The sequence below is a fragment of the Apus apus genome, chromosome Z (assembly GCF_020740795.1).
Source record: "Apus apus isolate bApuApu2 chromosome Z, bApuApu2.pri.cur, whole genome shotgun sequence".
Lineage (NCBI taxonomy): Eukaryota > Metazoa > Chordata > Aves > Apodiformes > Apodidae > Apus > Apus apus.
The window spans coordinates 66,448,151-66,469,854 of NC_067312.1; the positions used below are offsets into that span (position 1 = coordinate 66,448,151).

The 21,704-nt window shown below is 39.9% G+C and overlaps 1 long non-coding RNA gene across 1 annotated transcript; it reads left to right on the top strand.

Moving 5' to 3' along the window:
* Nucleotides 1-7,825: 7,825 nt before the first annotated feature.
* On the top strand, nt 7,826-21,291 carry LOC127395828 (uncharacterized). Its single transcript, XR_007891856.1, has 4 exons — nt 7,826-7,984; nt 9,231-9,402; nt 17,939-18,033; nt 21,126-21,291. It is a non-coding gene; the product is annotated as an uncharacterized LOC127395828 (long non-coding RNA).
* Nucleotides 21,292-21,704: the final 413 nt, after the last annotated feature.

A 21,704-nucleotide genomic window follows, 5' to 3' on the forward strand; every position in this document is an offset into this window, starting at 1 on the left:
ACCATTCAAAGAGTATAAAATGAAGATAGCTAGTATGTTCTTCCCAATGATGTCTCTTTTCTGTTTCCCAGTTTTCATTCTTCATTCCTATTCTTTCTCATCCTGTTGAAAAGCCTCCAGTAGTTTCAGTTTCTCCCCACAACCCCAGTGATTGAGTTTTCTATTATTTCTTTTCTGTTCTTCTCATTCCCTTTTTGTCTTCTTGGATTGCCTGTGGCATTTTTAGCTGTCACTCTGGTTTTCCATTTGTGTGCTCAAGGACACTAACACAGGTGCCTTCATGCACGCACCCACAGAGGCACTGACACACTCACCCACTTGCACTTTCTCTCACTGGTAGCACTGTCTAGGAAAGCAACAGCTCCTCTTTTGGTTCCCTCCAGCTTGCACAAGTGATTCACATGAAAACTAGGAGCTTAATTTGTCACCACTGTTTTTCATTTTGTCCTATTTCACTGTAATTGCAGCCTCTGAGGGTTTTTTGCTTCTGTTCTTGTTTTCTTCAGCCAAAGCTGATTTTTTCCCCCTTTTTTCACTCTGGTTTTTTATTTGTTATTTCATTAAATTGCTTAAAATGAGAGACATTTTAATGGGCCATTGAAGAATGTAGATGGTATAAAGGTGTAAAGGAACATTGTTGCTTTGAAATTGCGGGTCAGCACCTGCTCTCTCATCCTCTTTTCGACAGAGGGTGAACAGGCAAGAGATGCTGAAAAAGACACATGTCTGCTCACTCACACTCTCTCTGTCTCAGAATATATAGTTTACTATTATCTCTATGCCACTGGAAAGAGGAGGGGATAATATCTTTAAATTGCTAGGAGTGTGATTACTTCTAAATAACCATGACTGTGTCATACCTGACTGCTCAAATAATCCTGGTACTTGGGTTTTCTCATTGCTTCCTAACTGTGGATACTATCTTGAATTAAGCCTTGAAGGAATATAAGGCTCTTCCACAGACTAGGTAGGCTAGCTCTTCATAGAAAGAGTAGGATTTCACTTAATTTATATACAAACACACACAGAGAGACAGGCATATTATATATATATACAAATACATATACACATATGCTGAATCTTCTGGCAACCTCCGCAGTTCTTCAGCAGGTTACAAAGTGATTGGCTTGCAGGCTGCCCCAAAAGCCCAAATTGCAATATTAATTCTTCAAGCTACACACTCACTTTTCTCCCATTCCCACAAAACATTTAAAACCATGTTCCACTGCTTTAAACTGTTCTACCCCACCATCCCCCTTCTGAAAGAAACCTGGTGCATTACTGTGCTTTCTGGCTGGGTGACTTCAGTAATAGAACATGTCCTTAGGAAAGGGTTTAGATAGTACACTTGTGTGAAATTCTTATGCAAAAATATATAAGGCTGGCTGACCTGGTTCACTAGGCTGGTTCTGTTCCTCTGCTGAAGGCAGAATGGAGAGGTCGTATGTTTTCTTGTTACTTCAGTAAAATATATTTTATTGCTCCATGTTAACTTCTTATTATGTATTTATAAAGCTCTTTGGGTGACTAAGTTGTTTGCATAACGTGTTATATTTTAGGCAATAATTCTTCCTGCAGAAGGGATGTGTATGAAAGTGTGCTCACAGCTTTCAGTGGGCTAGAGCAAGCATGTATGTTTGAGTTGCAAAAGGAGAATGAATATTTTGGCCAGGTGATAATTTTTACAACACTGTTCTCTCTCAGCAATTTTTCATGGTGTGGGTGAACTACTAGAGGACTGCGTGGCTTCTGTGCCCCCAAAAGCACACTGTGTCTGCAGGGTATGCAGTGCCATAGGCTGAAGGAGCACAGCCTCTGTATCCAAGGGCTTTCACAAACAGTGCTGAAAGCAGCATAAATTCCTCATCAAACGAAGTAAAATCCCAGCTCCTCCCTGAACCATGGCTGCTGGATCAGGAATCTTGTTAGGTTTGTAGCTTTTGGATTAGCGAGGCCCTTTATTAACTGGGACCAAAAACCTTCTCTGAATGGCTAAATCCTGAATTACTAAGCCTTATTCTCCTGGTTTCCAGGAAAGGTCACTGGTGTAGGCCTCCTGGCATCTTCAGTGTAGGAATGTGTCACTGTGGGTGGTCACTCGCTCAGCTACTGTGCACTGGCTTTGTCGAAGTCATGGCCTATTGACACTGGGAACATCTTTACCTTCCCTTTGCAGGAATCTGTATTCTAGCCATGCAGTATTTGCACAGACAGGTACCAGTTTAAATAATTGTTTGCCCTGTAGGATGAATTCAGCTTAACATTAGAAATTTGCAGGGAATATATTTAATTACTTTAATGTAATAAAGGACTGTTGAGCTTAGAATTCCGTGCTATGCCCTGATATATTTGTTAATAAGCACATAGAATAAAATAGATCTACAATTAAAACATATTCATAACAATACCGTTATTTCCTAATATAAGTAGCATGATAGTGGCATGTGACTAAACTAAAACTTCTTCACCATTTTTCCAGGCTTAGGTAAATCAAAGTGTTTAATTTAATTGACATTTTTATAATTAACTTTGCAAGGCAGGAAAACTTTCAGCAATTCCTTCTGTATGGATGGACACAACACAATTCTTTTATACCTCAACAAGAAAAGCAGACAAGTTTCAGCCAGCAGACATCAAGAGTAATGGAATTTCACTGTAAAAATTAATTGATTTTAGGTCACATTCTGCCCTATAAACACCCTAAAACTGTTTTTTGTGCAAATATTAGTGAATACAAAGTTGAGAGTTCAAAAATGGCCATGTTTGCATTTTTTCATTTTTGTCAACCATTGGCAAAAGCAGACAATTCAGAGTATGTGGAATAAAGTAAATGTGGGGTGAACACAGGAGATTTGGATCTGCATTCTTCCTGTGGCTGAATATGCCACCCATGTATTACACACCACTACTTTAATGCACAAGGCACAGAGGAGTCCTGTGTACTGCATAACTTTATCCAGGAATCACTGTCTAGAGCTAATGTGGTACACTGAAAGGAGCATTAATAAACTAATGGATTTGTCTTCACAACCTGGGTTAAACAGTGGCAGAAGAACCATGACATCTCACAGACTTGGTATTACTTGGATATCACCAGAACGTGAAGCACTTTCATATTTTTGGGGAGACTTGCTTGCACGTAATTTGTGCCCAAGGCTGTGTTCTGAAGCACCTGTTAGCTGTGGTCTCCCTGGTGAAGTGTACATCTTTGTTGAAAATTAAAGAACAACTGAAGGTATCCATGGAGTCCCAGGAGTTTGGCAGGTTTTGCAGGGATGGGATCCAGCAGAACATAAGGAGGTGGAAAACTGCACTAACAGCCTATTGCTTGTGATCCTGCACACACACCAACGTGCAAATCAGAACAGTCTTCTGACACTGCACAGATATGCAAATAATTTGAGGTGTTTCTTAACTTAAAAGGTAAAGTATTCAGGGAGATCGTTTGTTTAGGGAACTAGGAACTGGATGGATACATTGTTGCTCACAATAGTCACTTTTCTTGATGGAGACAACAGACTGTAGGGATGTTTCAGTACTGAATGGGAGGTCTGAATGAATCATGGGGAGGTGATGTGTCAGCAGGAGAATCTGTCACTCCGTGCTTGCTATGGTAATGGTTGCACGTTTCTTCCAAATATCCACTTCATTCTTCTTGTCTTCTTTGTCCTCTTCTGATACATTTCTTCCCTCTTCATCCCACTTCTTCCCTCACTTCGAGGCACAACATTCCTTCCCCCTCCTACCCTTGACTTTCCTATTATTCTGCAAATCCATGCAAGCACCCGAGGAGTTTAAGAAAATTCAAGCGGGTACCTCTGTCTAGTCCCAGAACCAAGTTTTGTGTATTCTCTTCCTGTTTATTTTGGTTTATTGTATCCCTTCCTGCTGCATTGCTTTAAACTGTGCACTGAGGAATTCTAAGTCTTTATTTAATGATTTAGTAGAGCCTCTATCTGAACTCACAATAGATTTCACTGAGCATCTGTTTGTGACTTTAAATTTTGTCTTGCTCTGAATTCTTCCACTTGCAGTACACAGTTTTATAGCACTCTTAGATTCATTTAATGTTGTGTAACACATGAATGATCCCACTCATTCTAAAGGCCACATGCTTGATTTGGTAATTACTATGGGTCTGTCTCTGACTACTTTGTTTTTGTCTCTTTGTTCCTTCTCTGTTACTTAATTACTCCATGGGATCTTGCTGTATCTTATCTCACACAGAATCACAGAATCATGGAATATTAGCGGTTGGAAAGGACCTCCAAAGATCATCATGTCCAACCCCCCTGCCAAAGCAGGACAAAAAAACCCAAAACCAAACTAACCAACCAAAACCAAAAAATTAAAAACCCAAACAAAACAAAATCAAAACCAACCAACAACAACAACAAACCCCAACAAACTACACACCAACTAGGGCAGATCACTCAGAAAGGCATCCAGATGGGTCTTGAAAGTCTCCAGAGTAGGAGATCCCACAACCTCTCTGGGGAGCCTGTTCCAGTGCTCTGTAACCCTCTCCGTGAAGAACTTCTTCCTCATGTTGAGGAGAAACTTCCTGTGCTCGAGTTTGAATCCATTGCCCCATGTCCTATCACAGGCTACAAGTGAAAAGAGCTTGTCCCTGCCTTCTTGATGTCCAGCCCTCATGTTTTTATAGACATTAATTAGATCCCACTCAGACTTCTCCTCTCTAGACTTATAAGGCAAGTGTTCCAGTCCCTTAATCATCCTTGTAGCCCATCTCTCATTTCCAGTTTATATTGTTATTTACTGGTCCCCTCTTTTTAACCAGAAGTTTGAACACTGTATTAGTTCTGCTTTAAATACATTTTTTCTTACTCCTAAACCCATGTTTATTTTATCTGTTTTGATCCCTAAGATACCATCAAACACATTATATATTCCCTTTCACACATGATGTCCTTGTTCTTTTAAGACCATCTTCAGGATCTAGTAGCCTGGTGATTTTGTAAGTCAGATGTCAAGGCAATGACCAGGCAGACATTAGATGAGCTGAGGAGAAAGCGTGAACTTTCCTAGCAACTGTTCTAGAAAAATCTTCTCTTCAAGTTCTGCCTCCTCTATAAAAAAGTTCCCCACCTCCCCAACCTGTGATTGTGGGTGCATGTATGTGTGTGGGTATCTGTGTGCAGAAATAAGCTAGGACTTTCCCCCTGTAGCAATTTAGCATATAGGCCTGAATACAGGGTTAGCTCCAAGTGTCCTGAATTCCCCTCTGTATCCCAACCCTTGGCAACAGAGAGAGCTAAACATTTCTGAAAAGTAATTCTGAAGGTACAAGGGTACCTTCAGAAGGCTGCCTTGGGATACGCATACAGATGGAACTGTAGCCTGCTGCAAAGAGCTCTTCATTCAACCTTCTCTCCTTTCTCTTCCTTCCTTCCTGCCTGCCTTCCTTCCTGCCTTCCTGCCTTCATTCCTTCCTGTCTGCCCTCCTGTCTGCCCTTCTGCCCTTCCTTCTTTTCCTTCTCTTCCTTTATTTCCTTCCTTCTCTTCATTCCTCCTCTTTTTCTTTTCTTTCTCTCTTTTTTTCCTTCTCTCTCTGTCTCTCTCTCTCTCCTCTCTTCCTTTTCAAGTGAAATCTAAGATTTGCAAGTGCTCATATTATGTCAGAAGTCAGAGCTTTCAGAAGAGGCCAAGTATACAAAAAACTTGTTGAGTTGACAGTGGTGTAAGGCAGAACAGATTCTGAAAGTTAACAAAGCCTGCAGAGATAAGCAAGTTAGTCAAGATAGTGGAATATTCCAGAGGAGCTCATTCTGATCCCTGCTCCACCTCTCAGGACATGCTTCCCTGAATGCTGAGTTATTCTGCTTTGTGTCCCTGCTCTGTGCTCCAGATTTCTGATGTTCAGGGCAGTGAAATAGACTATCATTTCTAAAAGATGAGATGTCTGCTCTGGCAGAATGAGTGTTGCAGTCCCAAGTACGTAACTTTGTCTTGAGCAAAGTGATCTTTAAAATGTGCAAGGATAGCACGAACTACGTGACAACTAGAACAAAAGGACTTTATTCTGGAAAAGAAGAAGCTTTTCATCCAGAGGTTATAAGAGAGTTATTAAGTTTGTAATATGATGATTCAGGTGCAAGTAAATAACTGGACCATCTTCTAAAAAAAAGCTTAATTTGAGATATGTTAAATCTCCAAAATCAAGATCAGAAGAACATCTAAATACCAGAAAATATTACCTGTCATTTTTTTTAATTAAACTGACAGCCTTTCATTTTGCTGAGAATAGTTTGCACAATTTCTGATACATGTAATAAATTACTTTAATTATAAAATACATTTCTTGATTCAAAACAAAATAGACCTGCAAAGAAAATAGTTACTTCTTCTGTTGTTTTGGGGTTTTTTCCTCCTTTTTTCTGAGCATTTTTGTCTCCTTGATTGAGAAGATAAACAGGAAAACCAAATCATATTTATTTTAATTTCTTCTGATTTGAAAGGAAGTGAATATTGTTTCCAAGTGATGATAAATACTTTTTAACATGAATAATTTAGTTGAAAAATAAGTACATTGAAATATTAATATATTTGCATATTTTCATATGCAGATTTCCCCAGTGAACATCTTTCAACAGCCCTGCTCAGATTTTAACTCCAATGCCTTCAAAATTTTGGGAGGATTTAGGGGCACAATTACAGCTGTGACCAATTTCACAGTCAAATATTTTAAAGTTGAGTCTGAGGTCTTTCTCTAGCACTCAAATTGACATGAAGTAAGTTTCCCCAGTATGGATTTGAAAAGGCTCTTTAACTGCCAGGTGATACAGTAATTCCTCAAATCACTGCAAATCGGTGAACTCCTGAAGCAGAGGAGCATCTTGCCCCAAAACAATGTCAGGCTCTACCAGTCCTCATCCTCTTCTGTTCATTTTGCAAAGTCACACAAGAGCCGCTATAAGGCTGGCCAATCCTACAGTCTCTTGTGACTTGAAAATTGAACTTGTGATAATGGCTTGGCTGTTTGGTGCATTTCATTAGACATGACAAAGCATGACACCAAATAATATGCTGAGACAAACTCTCCCACCAGGCAATCTCTTTTCCAAGGCTGCATTCGGGAATGCTAGCAGTGGTTTTAACAAATTATGTAGAACAGTATACATCCATCTAAGAAGAGAGGAGGAGGAATAGAGATCCTTTACTACACTAGCTATCTTGAATGAAGCCTTTCTTACTTGTGATGGTCTCACTCTCCAGAGGAGTAAAATTTTAGGGTTTCAGTGTGTCCTGTTGTCTACTGTGGAATTTGGTGTAGATAAAAATTCCTTAAAGAACTTTCCTGGTATCCTGGAAAGATTGTCAAGCTGTAGTTTTCAAGGTTCTTGTCAGCCTGAGTTATGGTTGGTCTGAGTGCTTTTGTCCTTCTGCCCAAAGCTATGTGACTAAAATAGCTTTTTATGTCACTCTTTAAATACTTCTTGCCAGAAATAGCTACCAAGGAATTGCTTTAAAACCATGGTAGGAGTCCCCATGGTAAGAAAGAAAGCAAATATGTAGGGGGTTGTATTTGGGATTCATCTTGGTCTTCGTGTTACTTTATTTGCTTCAGCACTTTTATTCCTCAATGAGCATGGCCAAATGCTCAGAACTAGAACAAAACCCCTGTATTCAGTCTGCTGCTGGCTGTGTGTGGAAACTCCTCTAAGAGTATTTTCCTGAAGAAGCAGTCTGGCAGCCTATGAGAAGAGCACAAGCTCTGCTCCCCCTTTCTGGACTCTTACCTCACTTCAGGTCATGTGGGACACTTCCCTCCAGCAGTACATCATGTTCTTGGAGAAAACAACTCCTCAGCTTCTCAAGGACACTGTTATTGTTTTGTATCTTGCATAGGGAGCTTGTTCTTGCAACCAGACTTCCTTGATGTCCTTCTCTCACTGGGGGAATCAAAGAACTCCATTTGTGAAAGCCTGAAAAGCCCTGGCATACTTGGAGAGACCGAACAAAGGTTAGTGTGGGTGGATATCATGAGTAATTTCTGTGACTAAGAGGCTGATATAAACTACCCTTTCCTAGTAATCCAAATTTATTAAGGTCATGGGCAGCCTAATGAAGCAGTGTGTCTAAATGAATCTAAGTGTGAGGTTCATTATGTTAAACACAGAACAATTTATGAGGTGAAGGTAAAGATACAGTTCTTTGTGATCTAGTTAAGGATGAGGTCTTTATTCCTGCATGTGCTATCAAAATGCTGCTGACTTGGTGCTTCTGTTTCCTGCTATTTCCTGTTATTGATGCTGGACTTTGACAGTCAGCACTATTAGAAGCCACTAACATGCCTTGTATGGTCTTTGAAAAGACTTTTCTGGCCAAAGTCAGAGTGGAAGAGATTCCTCCACTTTTGTAGTTCAAAAGAGCATGGATCTGCTAAGCTCAAAATACTCTTAAGCTATTTCTGTCCTTATTAGTAGAATTTTAATTAACAGCAGAAAATTTAGACAGTGGTTTAACTTCAAAGGCCATGCATTAGTTGTGGTCAGTGAAAGTTGTATCTGAATACAAAAGAAAGATTCACACACAAAATATTAGCTAGTATCAAGCACTGGTGCTGTGGACACAGCCTGGTTTTAGAAGGTTGCAGATCCTGAATCCTTAGAAGAGGCCAACTGCCGTCCTTAAGGATGGAGCAAGGAGAGGGAACAATTACAAACCATGCTGTGATAGATCCTTCCTTGTGCTCCTGCTCAAGTTGCAGATCAGTCCTGAACTCTGTCAGCCCTCTTAAAATGACAGCGGTTAAATATGCTCCCACCACTGAAACGCTGAACTGGCTGTTTGGTTGCATCCAGGCTTTCAAGCACAATTTACTCCTTCTTGCCTGCCTCACTCAATCGTGCAGTCAACCAAGCAAGCAACATACTCTTCATTCATATGTGGTCACGAAAGGAAGTCAACAGATGATTTAAGAAGAATTGGCTGCCCCTGCATAGCAGCAGAGTCTACAATATCTTTCCATACCCTTTCGGTTATCAAAGAGGCGTAGTGGGGCTGGTCTTTTGGGAGTCACCTGAAAGCTGTTGTGTAGAAGATGAAAAACATCTTTTTCTGAGTGTTTGGCATCCAGGGGAGGAAATGAACGTGACTTTACAATATGGGTAGCAAAACAATGGGAGGTCAGATTATGGAAATGTCTCTTAAGTGATGTCTGTTCTGTTACAACTTTCAAATAAGCTGACAGGTCTTTCTTTAAGAAGGACTCAACTGACTAACTTGGCAGAGGACCTCATAGTTTCTCACCAAGCTCTCATCAATAATGAGGAATAAGCACTGGATGTCAGGCTGCAGATTTCACTTTTAAGAAGGAGGAAGTCCTGACTGGTTTGGAGGATCCAACTTCAGACTTGCAAGACCTGCGGATACTTTCAGGTATGTGGGAACTATGAATTCACTGCAGAAAGAGATTGTGTAAAGGACTTGAAAGACCCCATACGAATAATAATGAACTACTTAACAACCCTATCTATTGTGTTTGGGACAACCTTTTATTTCTTCATATGTGCTGGTACCCTGGTATTCACTGTGATTTTCAAGCTGAGTTTATGCAGGTATGCTTTGATTAGTGCCTTTCTTGCTAGTTCATAGAATGCCACTCAGAGTAGTTTAAACATCCATTCTGCTTGGTACAATTTCATTTATTCTATACACTATTAGGGAGAATATTTTTTGTTGGTTTGCTTACAGTGGTAAGTGCTCTTCTTTCCAGAGTCACCACCAATGCCTTTACATTTTGATTGCTTCAGTCTTGCTGCTGGCACAGCTTATTGTGACTCCATGTCCAAAAATGTTTGCCCTTTTGGGCATGCTGAAAAGATGTTTCATCATTCCTGCAGAACAGAGGACACTCAACTTATCTCTGATTGAAGCAAAAAAAGGTTGTTTTTAAGTTAAGTTTTTTCCTATCAACTGCTCTCACTTTCTGCATGTATGTGTTTGTGAGTGTGTATGCATTGGTACACTTGGGTGCATGTGTATCCAATACCCACTACAACTACCTAGGAATTATACACCGCTTTCAATGTATAAACATTAAACTACTATGGAATACCAGTAGAGACTAGAGATTTGCAGCTTACTGATGAGAAACTGAGGCATGGAAAATTAGAAACTAGATTTTCTCCATTTTGAGGTGTAAACTCTGAATGAGGAACAGACACTCAGAGAGCTCCTGTGTAGCAGCTGGATTGTGGCACTTCAGGATACAGTTTAATGGTTGTGGTAGCTGGATTATGGTTGAACTCGATGAACTTGAAGGTCTCTTCCAACCTTAATAATTCTATGATACTATGATAACACTTCTTACAGGATGTCTTGAACCAGGCACAACAAACAGTAAAAGGAGTGAAAGCTGAATCAAAGGATTCTGCTTTCCCATACCCTGATGTGGAGACATCTGTAATGTGTACTTACATATTTGTTTGTGCCAGACTGCAAGACTGAGAAGGGCTATTTCATCCAATCTGAAATGGCTTGTTCCCAGTTTCTCATTTCTGACTCTTTTTTTTTTTTCTGACACCTGGGAAATTCTCCTTAACCTTCAGAGACTCAAAATATCCAGACTTCTAAGTTAGCCACTTATTGTTGTCTCTCCTGAGTTTGAAGGATGACCCTTTGACATCCTTATTAAGAAGAAATGGATGCCAATGTGCCACCCAAATGTTCAGCAGAACTGGCAGGCTACGATTTTGTAGTGTTTCTATGCCAGACAGATATTTATAGTGTTGCTGGTCCAGAGTATTTGGCTTTTTGGTTTGTGTGTGTTTGATAACTGGATCACTCTTTAAACTTGTAAGGCATGCATGGGGTCAAGAGACATGTCCAGAGTAAAGGGATGGGATCTGTGCCATTGCTTCCCATGTTTGCATCCAAAAGGCTAAACTGGTATTAATGGAGGCAGTTTAGTTAACTTCAGCCCAACCATGCAACACAAACGTAGGAAAGAGGCTGAAAAGATGTTACCAAGCAGCTATGCTCCAGTTGCACTTTCACCTGATAACATGATGTGGGGCAATTTGAGCAGTGGGCTGCTGGCTCCTTGGTGATAGTCTGACTTCACAGATAACACAATGTAGTGATGGAATTACCAAGTGATTTTCAAAGTTTATCTCAATCAAATAGAACCTGGTAGCACAACTCTGAAGAACCTATTCTGCAGACTGGCTGCGGAGCTGCCTGAAAGCAGAGAGAAGAGAAATAATAACACTGTTGGGCAACACCAAAATGTTGACCACAAGGGTCCCTCCAGTGCACAATGTTCTTGGATACTAATAAAAATAAATAAAACCTTCCAGGGAGCCAACTTAAATATCTCTTGACATAAAGAATTTAGATTCACTATTTTTAAACTCTGAGGAAAAAAAAATGATCACTTGTGTAATGTTGTTACAAGATTTCTCCCACAGCCCTTAACTCAGGCATATTTTATAGTATACATTAATATGTAAGCAATCACACAGAATGGTTTATATTTAATAAGAAAACAGAAATAGAAAATTGTAATATGTGCAGAATAAGACAGGACTGAGCCTTTTCTAGGCCATTTGATCTTAAAACCTTCTGTCTCCATGGTGGTTTGTCAGAATTCCTCCTTGCCCCAACAGCAGACAATGAATTAGACTGTGATTCCATGGAGCTGAATTCCTTCAAGCAAATAGCTGGCGTGGATAACATGCCATGCCCCAGCTCCTGGTGTAGTACTTGCTACTCAGAATTTTGTAACCCCTAGATGTACCCTGTATTGTGGTACCAAGCTATTCAGGAATTTGAGATAAATCTACACACTAGAAAGGCAAATTTGTGTCAGGAAGGGCATTGGGCATGAAAAAAAAAACCAAACAACTTGATCTCAGAGCACTGGTGAGGTAGCCATGCAGAGAGTGTTACTACCTCCTCTTCCTGCTGTGTAGCAATGTTCATGGATGTCAGAAGTAATCCATACCTTCCTGTTTTTTATTTGGTAGGGACCCAGCAGAACTTGTCAACATCATGGAGGCCTGATCACAGACCTTCCACTGGAAAACTTCATAATCTTCCCCAGAAAATGGCTCAAAATATACAATTTTGGGTTTTTTTTCAGTGTGATTGTTTTCAGTGTAACTATGGTGTTTGAAAATAATTCTTAGGGAGTGGAAACCCGATTACTTGAAACAAGGAACCACTCAGAAAAGCAATAAACAATCAAGGGTGAAATTTCTTTTTATGTCTGATTGCTGACTCTGTACTAATTAAAAAAAAAAATAAAAAAAATTGGCATGTCCAAAGATTGGCCAGATACCAAATCAGACCCTGACGACAGTGTCAGGGACACCTGCTGCTTTGTGTTTCAGCTGTGCAAGTCATCCCATGGAGAAGTGGTGTAGATGTTGCCTGCACTGCTGGTATCTTATCAAGACACATACTTCAAGAAGTAGGTTTCATCTTTTTGCAGTAACAGTTTATAAAGACACCTTAAATGGGTTGAAATAATGTGGCAAAACCCCTTTTCTGTTGGCAACCAAACCTGACATCTCTCCCCAGAAGCTAACATTTTGGGTGCCCTGCCTCTCAGAGTGGGCAGTGGAGACACCTGAAAATCCAGCTGCTCCAGGGAAGCTGATCTCTTCCAAGAGCTGGGTTCACATCCTTTTGTGGCTGTGATTGCATTACAAACTGCAGAGTTGAGAGCAGACTCATGTGGGCTGACCCCCATGATCATTCTCTTTTAGGCAGCACTCAGCTGGTCAGTAGTCTGAAGCATCTGTACAGGAAGAACTAGGTTTGGGACAGCTACCCAAGGGACCTGGATGTGGTGTGGTCAGCTTGTTACCCTGGGCCTGTCCCCTTCAGAGCACCAGACAACGGGTCTGCATTGGAATGGCGAGCCAGCCACTACTTCCTCCTCCAGCAGCCCCTAAGCTCCAACTGTGGCTCAGCCCATGGCTGCCTGGCAATACCCTTGGGCAGGACAGGAACCTGGAGAACAGAAAGGGCCAAGCTCTGTCTTCACATACAGTCTGGGTCTGCAGGGGTTTCTGGTCTTCAGTCATGAATCATGCTTTTGTTTTCACTAGATGGTCTATCTGGGCTGAAAACATTCAGTGAAAGACTGGGCTTTACTATTTTCAGCACAGGGCTCTGCAAGCTAAAACTTCTGTTATGAGGGACATTTTTTGGTAAATTATTGAATGGGCATGGAAAAGCTGTACTCCTTTTCTGTTCTGGTGTAAATCAAGAGGGATGTCACAGAAGTGCAACAGTCAGGACTGAAAAGAACATTTAGCTACACTCACTTTGGTCTGCTTTCTATTTTTGCATGCATGCCCTCCATTTATCTCCATCCATGCCTTAGGCTGCATTTGTGAGCTGAACTTCAAGCAGAAGCTTCTGGTCCTTAGAGAAAGCAATTTCTGTGGTGACTGGGCACTGAAAGTTGTCAGTCTCCAAAAACAATACAAGCCACAGAGGCAAGCCAGTGATGACTAGAGACCAAGGATGTTGCTGGGCAGCTACTCCTTGTAGCAGGAGGTTCAGCCCATTGCCTTAGGGCCTACCCAGTTCTGCTGGGTGAAAGCAAGGGTGCCCATTGATTTAGTGACGAGCAGGAGACCAAGGAAGCACTAATTAGAACAGGGATTTGTGAGAGAGGCTCCAGGTTTCAGAGTGAATGGGAGGGAACAAAGGTTCATATAAAACATTAGAGAACTAAGCAAGGGAGATGACAGACAGGCTGAACCTTGGTCTCCAAGCCCTCACAGCTCCATCCCACTCCCACATATGTGCAGGAGACATGGGGAAGTGCAGGTCTCTCTGAGGAAGAAAATACACGCATGAATTGCACAGAGGCAGGTTTTGCAGGGGCCTGTAGTGGTCAGCAGGTAGAGGCTGCTGGCAGAGGAGGTGTACAGTGATCTGCTGTCTTGTGACTCCTCAGCAGGGTTATGCAGGTCCTAGCACATGAGCAGCTTGTCTGGGCCAGCCTTGGGTACACCAGCTATCAGGAACTTTTTACATCAGCCCAGTGCTAAGATGAGGCACTGGGGAAGGATGCTGGGATAAGATTTTCATTTTGGTGGAATTTCCTTATTCTGAGACTTGATCTGACCACTGTTTGTAGTTTATCCTTGAGTCTACCAAGTAGACAGGGCACAGGAGACAAGCAGTAGACAAATTTGAGGCTTTTCAATGCAAAAATGACTTCCTGACATCCTAGCAAACTCTCAATTTTTATGATTTATTTTACAATGAGCCTCCTAAGTTAATGGTGTTACATAATTGTTGTGGCTACCAGGAGATGTTTAAAGCCTGGTTATCCAGTCTATTTCATCTATCCATTGACTTCAGTGGGTGTTGCCAATTTTCAACAGCTGTAAGTATAGTTCAGAGCTCTGCTACACCACCTCTAATTCTGAAGAAGGCTGGAGTATTCCTGCAAGAGCTGCACGTAGGTCAGTCTAAATGGAGAGGATCATTGAGCTCTAAAATTTGCATTGTCCTATTTTTTAAATGGTTTGTCAGTGTAGCAGCCTCGCTTGTCTCAAGTAGCTAGTAGCAGAGAGAAGATTTATGAGCAAGAAATCCCTAGTTTAGGGAAAACTGAATTTAATTAGTATCAATCTCAGTGAAGGAAACTTCCTGAAACATGTGAATTGGATCTAACAAAACATTAAAAATGCTGAACATACAAAGCAACTGAACTTTGCAATGTAGCTTTGTGATAGTAGGTTCATCATTAAGATTTATGCCATAAGTGATGAAATACACAGGTGTCTTCCTGGCAAAAGGTCTCATTTCACCTGCCTGATGATGATCCACCTATCTGGATCTCACTGCATCATAGGATGTTAGAGAGTTTGGCTTAAACTCATGCTCAGTTTTCAGCCAGTCATTACTTTCATGGTTGGGGCATGATTTTATACATCTTTGTTCAGAAAGAGAGCTTCATACTACCTGCCAGACACCAGAAAAGCTCCTTAATTGCTCTCAACAGAATCTGCTGAGTAGAGAGAGCTCCTGTTATCTTTAAGCAATTCTGTTTGTGTTGAAGGATCAAAATCACTCACAAAGTAAACAAAACCATCTTCTTTCCTCCTACCCCCATGATATTTCCAATTATCCTAGATCGTTGTCTCTCTCATTGACTAATAGATCATCCCAAAGCTACAACATATTACGGAAGCAGCCTGTCAGCCTCTTCCCTGGAGTGTCTCAAGGAATTAAGTCTCCACACACTAAGACTAAAAAGTAGATCATGCCAAAGACTCACTGTACACATGGCTCACTGTACACATAGAAGAGTAATGCCACCTCTGTCACTATTGACACTAACTCCTCTGGCCACAGGAAACTGGCAATGGCCCAGGAGTGCCATTCTCAAAGAGAGGAGGCAGGCTGGTGATTCTCCCTTTGTGCTTCACAGGAGAGCACAGGTTCTACTTCAAAGCCAGCAGGAAAATGGACATATTCATCTGGATGAGGGATGAGGTACAATGACTTGCATGCAGAACTCAAGTCTTTCAGGTCTCTATCTCCTAATACATCAGAAATTATCTGAAGATCAGAGATAAAGAGTTGCATGATGTCCCTAATGTTCATTAAGTCCTTGTGGCTATGTCAAACAACAAGAAAAAGCTCTGGGACTTTCCCTGGTAGCACTCAGCGAGTGAGTGGTTTGTCACAGATTACAATCAGACCTTTTCCTCTAACCATAAGGCTTCACCACATCCTCTTATTTGCCTCTCCTTAGCTGCACACTGACAGGCACTGAAAGGAAATAGTGAAAAGAGATGTAGTTATGCCACACCTTGCAAATGGCTGCAGGGGCAGAAACCTCTACAAATACCGTACATACTTATAAATGCCTCTGAGTGCACCATGATCCTGTTTGTCTTCATCTCTGGAAAGTCACATGGCTCTTTCCTGCACACAGTATTTTTGTGTTTTAATGATATGCCATTGTAAATAAAAAGCTGGTCAAGTGCTTGTAAAAACCCTGAAGTCTTTCAGAACAAGCAAATTACTCCAACTTATAATTTCATTGAAAACACTGTAAAAACAGCCATACCCTTCGTATCCCAAGGAGGAAAAGGTGATAGAGATTTATGCTTTTCCTTGAACACACAGATTTATAACAGTGTGTAATGTACATTCATTTCATCCATATTTATAACTGCATTGATGCCGAGTCTGGTATCCATTACTTTAATCTATGTAACTTGATCATCAGAAATTTAACCCATAATTTTTAACAAATATCACCAAGAATTTAAGTTTGATTCAAAAAAGAAGAGTATATTAAAGTCCCAGCTGCAATTAGTTAGCAGGACTGCACTTCTTTGCTTAAATACATCTGTTTGTCCACATGGACACTGTTCCATTCTGCCTTATGCTAGGTATTTTACTTCAGGTTAATCCTACAACAACTCACTGCAAAATGCCTTGAGGGTAGAGGGAAAAAAAAGTAGTTAAAGATCATATTTGGAAGAATTCCTGTAAATAAATCTTTTACATCTTGGCAAAGTGAAATCAGAAATTGAAGAGTCAGTGACAGCAGTAGCCTCTAGTCACTTAGAGTGAAGTGGAAAAAAAAATTCCAGGCCAAGATCAAAGCCTCCAATTGACAGACAGCAGAAATTAAACCCAGATACCATTTCATAAACATGGAGCGATTGACGCTCACCACATGGTTATCGTCCAGCACTGGAAAATAAAACATCTGTACTCCTCGAAGTCCTGAATTGATAATCCAGAATTGAAATTACTCAGTTGCCTGATGCTACAAAGGTGTTCCATTGGTTTTCTTCTCTCATTTTGATTTTATTCTTTTAGCAGCACGAAAAGGTGATATATATGGATTGTTAGAAAATAACACGTTAAAATGAACATCTGTTCACTTTGTAATAGAAAACTACCTTCTTTTTTTTTCATCTTTGAGGCTACATCTTGTGATTCATTCTGCAGGTGAATATCAGTAATTCTACAAATTTCTATAGGTTTATTTGATATAGCCAGGAAAAGGATGTTGTCTATGATGCTGTAAGAGCATTTTTTAAGTATATGCACTTCAGATTTCATAAGAGGTGGAAATGACATTTTTCACAATAATTTTAACAGCTTATTTTTCTTCCTCTTCCCTCCTCATTGTTTTTCTTCCCTTCAGCACCATTAATTTGTACAAACAAAAACAATGGAAATGAGAAGAGAATAAAGAGAACTTCTGAGTGAAACTTCTGTATTATTGGAAGCAGCCAGGTGATCTTTTTCATTGCAAGCTACAAAAAATGTGATAATTATCACTGAAAAGGACAGATCATTCACCATTTAGAAAGTATTTTTGAATGAAAACTTTGATTAATTCTGTTTTGCTGTCTTTAGCCCCCACCCAATTGAATCATCACTTGAGTAAGGTCTACAAAATCTGCCTGCTGAGCTGGCTGTTAAATCATCTTCCTTAGGTATGAAATAGGACAATGACAAAGAACTTAGAATGAATGTAAAGAAGAATTCCAAAAAAGGAAGGGTGCCTTTTTGTATATTACTCTGTTTAAAATATAATATTGTTGCTTTCTCTATAATAACTTCTACGCTTACAATCTGGTAGAAGCAGAAATAACTTATTAAATCAAGAACACAAGGAACTTCTGTTTTAGAATTTATCAAAGTTTGTTGCTATAAGGACAGATCTTAACCATCATAAACACAACAAAAGATTGTGTTCCATGACCATGCTTGTCCTGTCGAGTGATGGCTAAACTCAACCTGGATCACTGAAAAGACACTGAAAATAAGAAGATAAGGGAAAAAAAATAGGGGTCCTCTGTTGGAATTCCATGCATTTCTTCCACAGTCCATTAAGTGTAGTGGCTGGCTGGATTCAGAACTAGAGATGCCCAAAATAATGTTTTACAAAACTCGTGTTTTTCTCTTTCAGACTGGTCTTCAACTGCAAGACAGTTGCCCTCCTCAGCTGCAAATACAGAATAAGACACCAGCAGGGAAGAAAAAGATGTGTCTTGTCATCTTTAGGTATGTGAGAGGTATGCTGGGCCTCTGAAAAGTTCCCATTTTCTGTTTGATTTGGAGCAGTTTCAAGAAATACAGCTACTCACCAGAAACCCACCTAAATTCTAACTCAACAACATTTAGCAGAACATCTCAAACCCACAGTGTCATCCATGAGCTTCCTCCTTTGCTTTACCTGGAAGGATAATAAAAATAATTTATTTTCCAGAGCTAGTCAAATTATTTCAATGATAACAAAAACATCCTAGATAACAGGGATGTGCCATGCATATTATGTTTTGCTTCTTATATCTTCCATTTGCTAGCACCCCACCTTCTAGACAGCCCCAAATGCTTTCCCTCTTAAGCTACCTTCTTGTATCCTATTGCTATAGTATTGCAGCAGCCCACATATGTTAGCAGAAGAACAAAGAAATCACTTTCAGGTTTCAGTACCTACAGAGACTTCATTTCAGATGTAGTTCTAGAGCGGGGAGAGGTCCACAGACCATTATGCTGTGGACCAATTCAGCCCTCTCTAGCCAGCACACTTTACTTCACACACTCATTACTGTAACAATCCCTGTTGTCCACATCAAGAAACTCCTACCACAACCTCCACTGTGCTGTTTCTGAAGAAGCCACTCACTGTATTGTCTGCATCTACATGGTGAAGTTAAGATACAGCTGCTGGGTTTTTAAAGACATCTAAATTTTTCTGCTGGTGAGAGGAACAGCAATTTTCTGTCAGTCATCAGGTTTCCCACAGCTGCCATCACACCACTTGAAAACAGACCCCAGGTGACCTGAATCCCAGATCCCCTCAGCCTAGGCAATATGTGAGTTGCCATATGTCGCTATGGGTAATAGCTGACGCTGAACAGGTGTATGTCATCACAGTAGACCATCTGGAGGGCAGAAGATACTGAAAAAAAGAAGAAATAAGGTACATTTCCAATATACAAAGCTTTTGGATATTTTTTTCTTTCACACAAACCCAGGCTGCCTTTTTCGTTTTTCTTCATGCAAGTACCTTTTAATGAAGTTATCAAAATTGAAAGAAAACATTGTATATGTTTTGCTGGACCTGACTCTGCTTTTGTTTGTCACTGGCATACCTCAAAACTTGGTTTGATTAAACATCTCAAATAGCTGTACCAAGAAATGCAGGGATTGGATCGGGGGTCATTACTTTAGAGTCACTCCTTTACCCTCAGGAGGGGGCTGAATGTAATAGCAGGATGTCACAAAACTGGCTGTGGTACATAAAACAAGAGTTGAGCAAGCAGTAGCCATGCTGAAGAGACTTTCTGAAACATCAGCCACACTCATATTTAGCTTTGGCTAGCAGGAGTGGACTGAGAAATCTGTTTAAAACATTCTGACCATCCTACCTAACTCTGTGAGCTGAATCATAGCAATGGTATCTGTCCTCTGCTAAAAAGCCTGCAATTTTAAATGGTCCTTAAATGTTCTATCAGAAAAATGGAATCTAAAACTCAAAATTACATAACAGGGATTTTTTGTTTTGTTTTTCTGTATCTTATTTTTCCCCCCTCTGAGCAAAAATCTAAAATCAAGAGAGGTGGGACTCTTCATACAATATGCTCCTTCTGTAAGATCTCTGAAGTGAAGTAAAAAAATAAGACCTCTCTCAGATTGACACATAATTAAAAAGAATGGGTGACAGGCTTTGACAACACAAAACCAAACTTGGAATTTGTAGGACTTACCTCTGCTGACATCTCAGGGTGCTACCCCCTAAAGCTCCACTGCCTCCAAAGCCTGGGACATCCAGGTCAGGACCATCATGGCTGAGGCTGTGCTACAAAGTTTGGTTGTATCTAAAAACTTCACAAGTAATTGTTTTTTATCCAAGTTTAATTTGAATTACCTACATATTAGCACTATAGTTCATTAAAAATAAGTAATTTGTACAAATAAAAGCTAGATTATACCATTTGTGTATGCTTTTAAATTTCAGAGCACGTGACACACTTTTACGACCTTAGAGTAATTAGGTTTTTAGTTATGAGGTCTGACTTGTTTTAGTTTTTTATTTGTTTTTTTGTTGTGGTGGTTTTGGTGGGTTGGTGGGTTTATATTGTTTTTTTCTACATATCTTTTAAAAAATTACCCTAACCAAAACAAATAAATGTCTTTCATGTCTATGTCAGTCTCATCTGGTTGCCTTTTTAATGACAATTTACAATGTTAATGTATTTTATGTTCCTATTATTAAACTTTTTTAAATTATTGATCTAAATGTTGCAAGAGTCAGTGTCTTTAGGAGGGTTCTTCTCTTAAGTGAAGCGCTTTTAAGCAATTTTATAAATCCATGTAATTTTCTAAGTTAATATTTTATGTTTGTAAAATGATAATAATGTGTAATATTTAAGGTAACTTTTTGTTTTAACAAAAGATAATTTAATACCTCTGATGCCTCAGGATCCAGTGATTTCAATCTTTTTCTTATTACCATGGTTTCCAGATGAACAACACACAAAAAGTGTGGCTTCAGATCTTATGAGCAAAACAATGAATTCCTGGAGTAACTCCACTGAATTAAACAGAGTTTGCATCAGGGAGTAATTTGGCCCAGCAGGATTAGACAAGTCATTTACATAAAATTGGTACTGTAGATCATGTGTCGACTTGATGAATTTGCTGGGAGATTGACTTTATAACAGTGGGTTCGCATCACATGTTATAATTATTTGTATCATCCTCAGCTTCTTATTGTGATGTGCATTACACATCCCAAAGGAATCTGATAAAGGACATGCAATGAAAAAACCTGACACTGAACCATGCGGCAGCCGGAGAAATAACACATAGACTTTTTCTTTGGAAATTGCAGATACGTATACAAGCACTATTTTTACAAGAGAGAAAGCTAGGTGTAGTGAATGGCTTGACTGAAAAGTACTCTTCACCTCCATCCTCATGTTTTTTGTTGCTTGCCTTTTTTAATGTGATTTAAATTATTTGGATATTTGGTAGTAACAAAGGGCACTTTGAACACTAAGTAAAGGAACACTTTAATGTTGTTCAGAATCTCAAATAAAATTATATTTCTTTTTTACAAGGGTCTCTTTTATCTGATTTTATTACAGATCTGTAAGTTTCTCAAGGAACACAAAGAAGGAGAAGAAATAAATGTGAAAATAGTGCCAGCTGAAATGAGAAAATGCTTGTAGAGAATGCCAGTTATCTTCCTTGCACCCCCAGCAGAGTCTCAGAAGACAGTGAATGGTGTGTAGAGGAAATCAGCTTAGACAAGTGTGCAGCTGAGAAAAATAAATCCCATTGTCTGGAAGAACAAACCTGTCCAGTATGGTCTTCCTGTGTTTCTAAGCAGATCTTTACATGGCATTAGGAGGAGCTTGATGGGTAAAATCTGGAGCACTATAGGTTGGGGGAGATCAGGGTGGGGGGTGGGGGGATGAGGGATGGGGGGTGTGTCGGATGATGTACAAATAAAAGGAAGGAAGCAAAAAAGGAAATTTGAAAAATTTGAAGGAGACTAATGAAGGAGATGCAAAGGGTCTCCAACCATCACCAGCCAGAATGCCTAGGCTCACAGAGAAGTTCCACAGTCTTCTTGTTTTGCTCACTGACCTCAGAAACAGTGTAGTTTAAGCTATTTCCTTGCCCAAAACATAGTACTAACAGTTCATATGCAAAACTCTGCT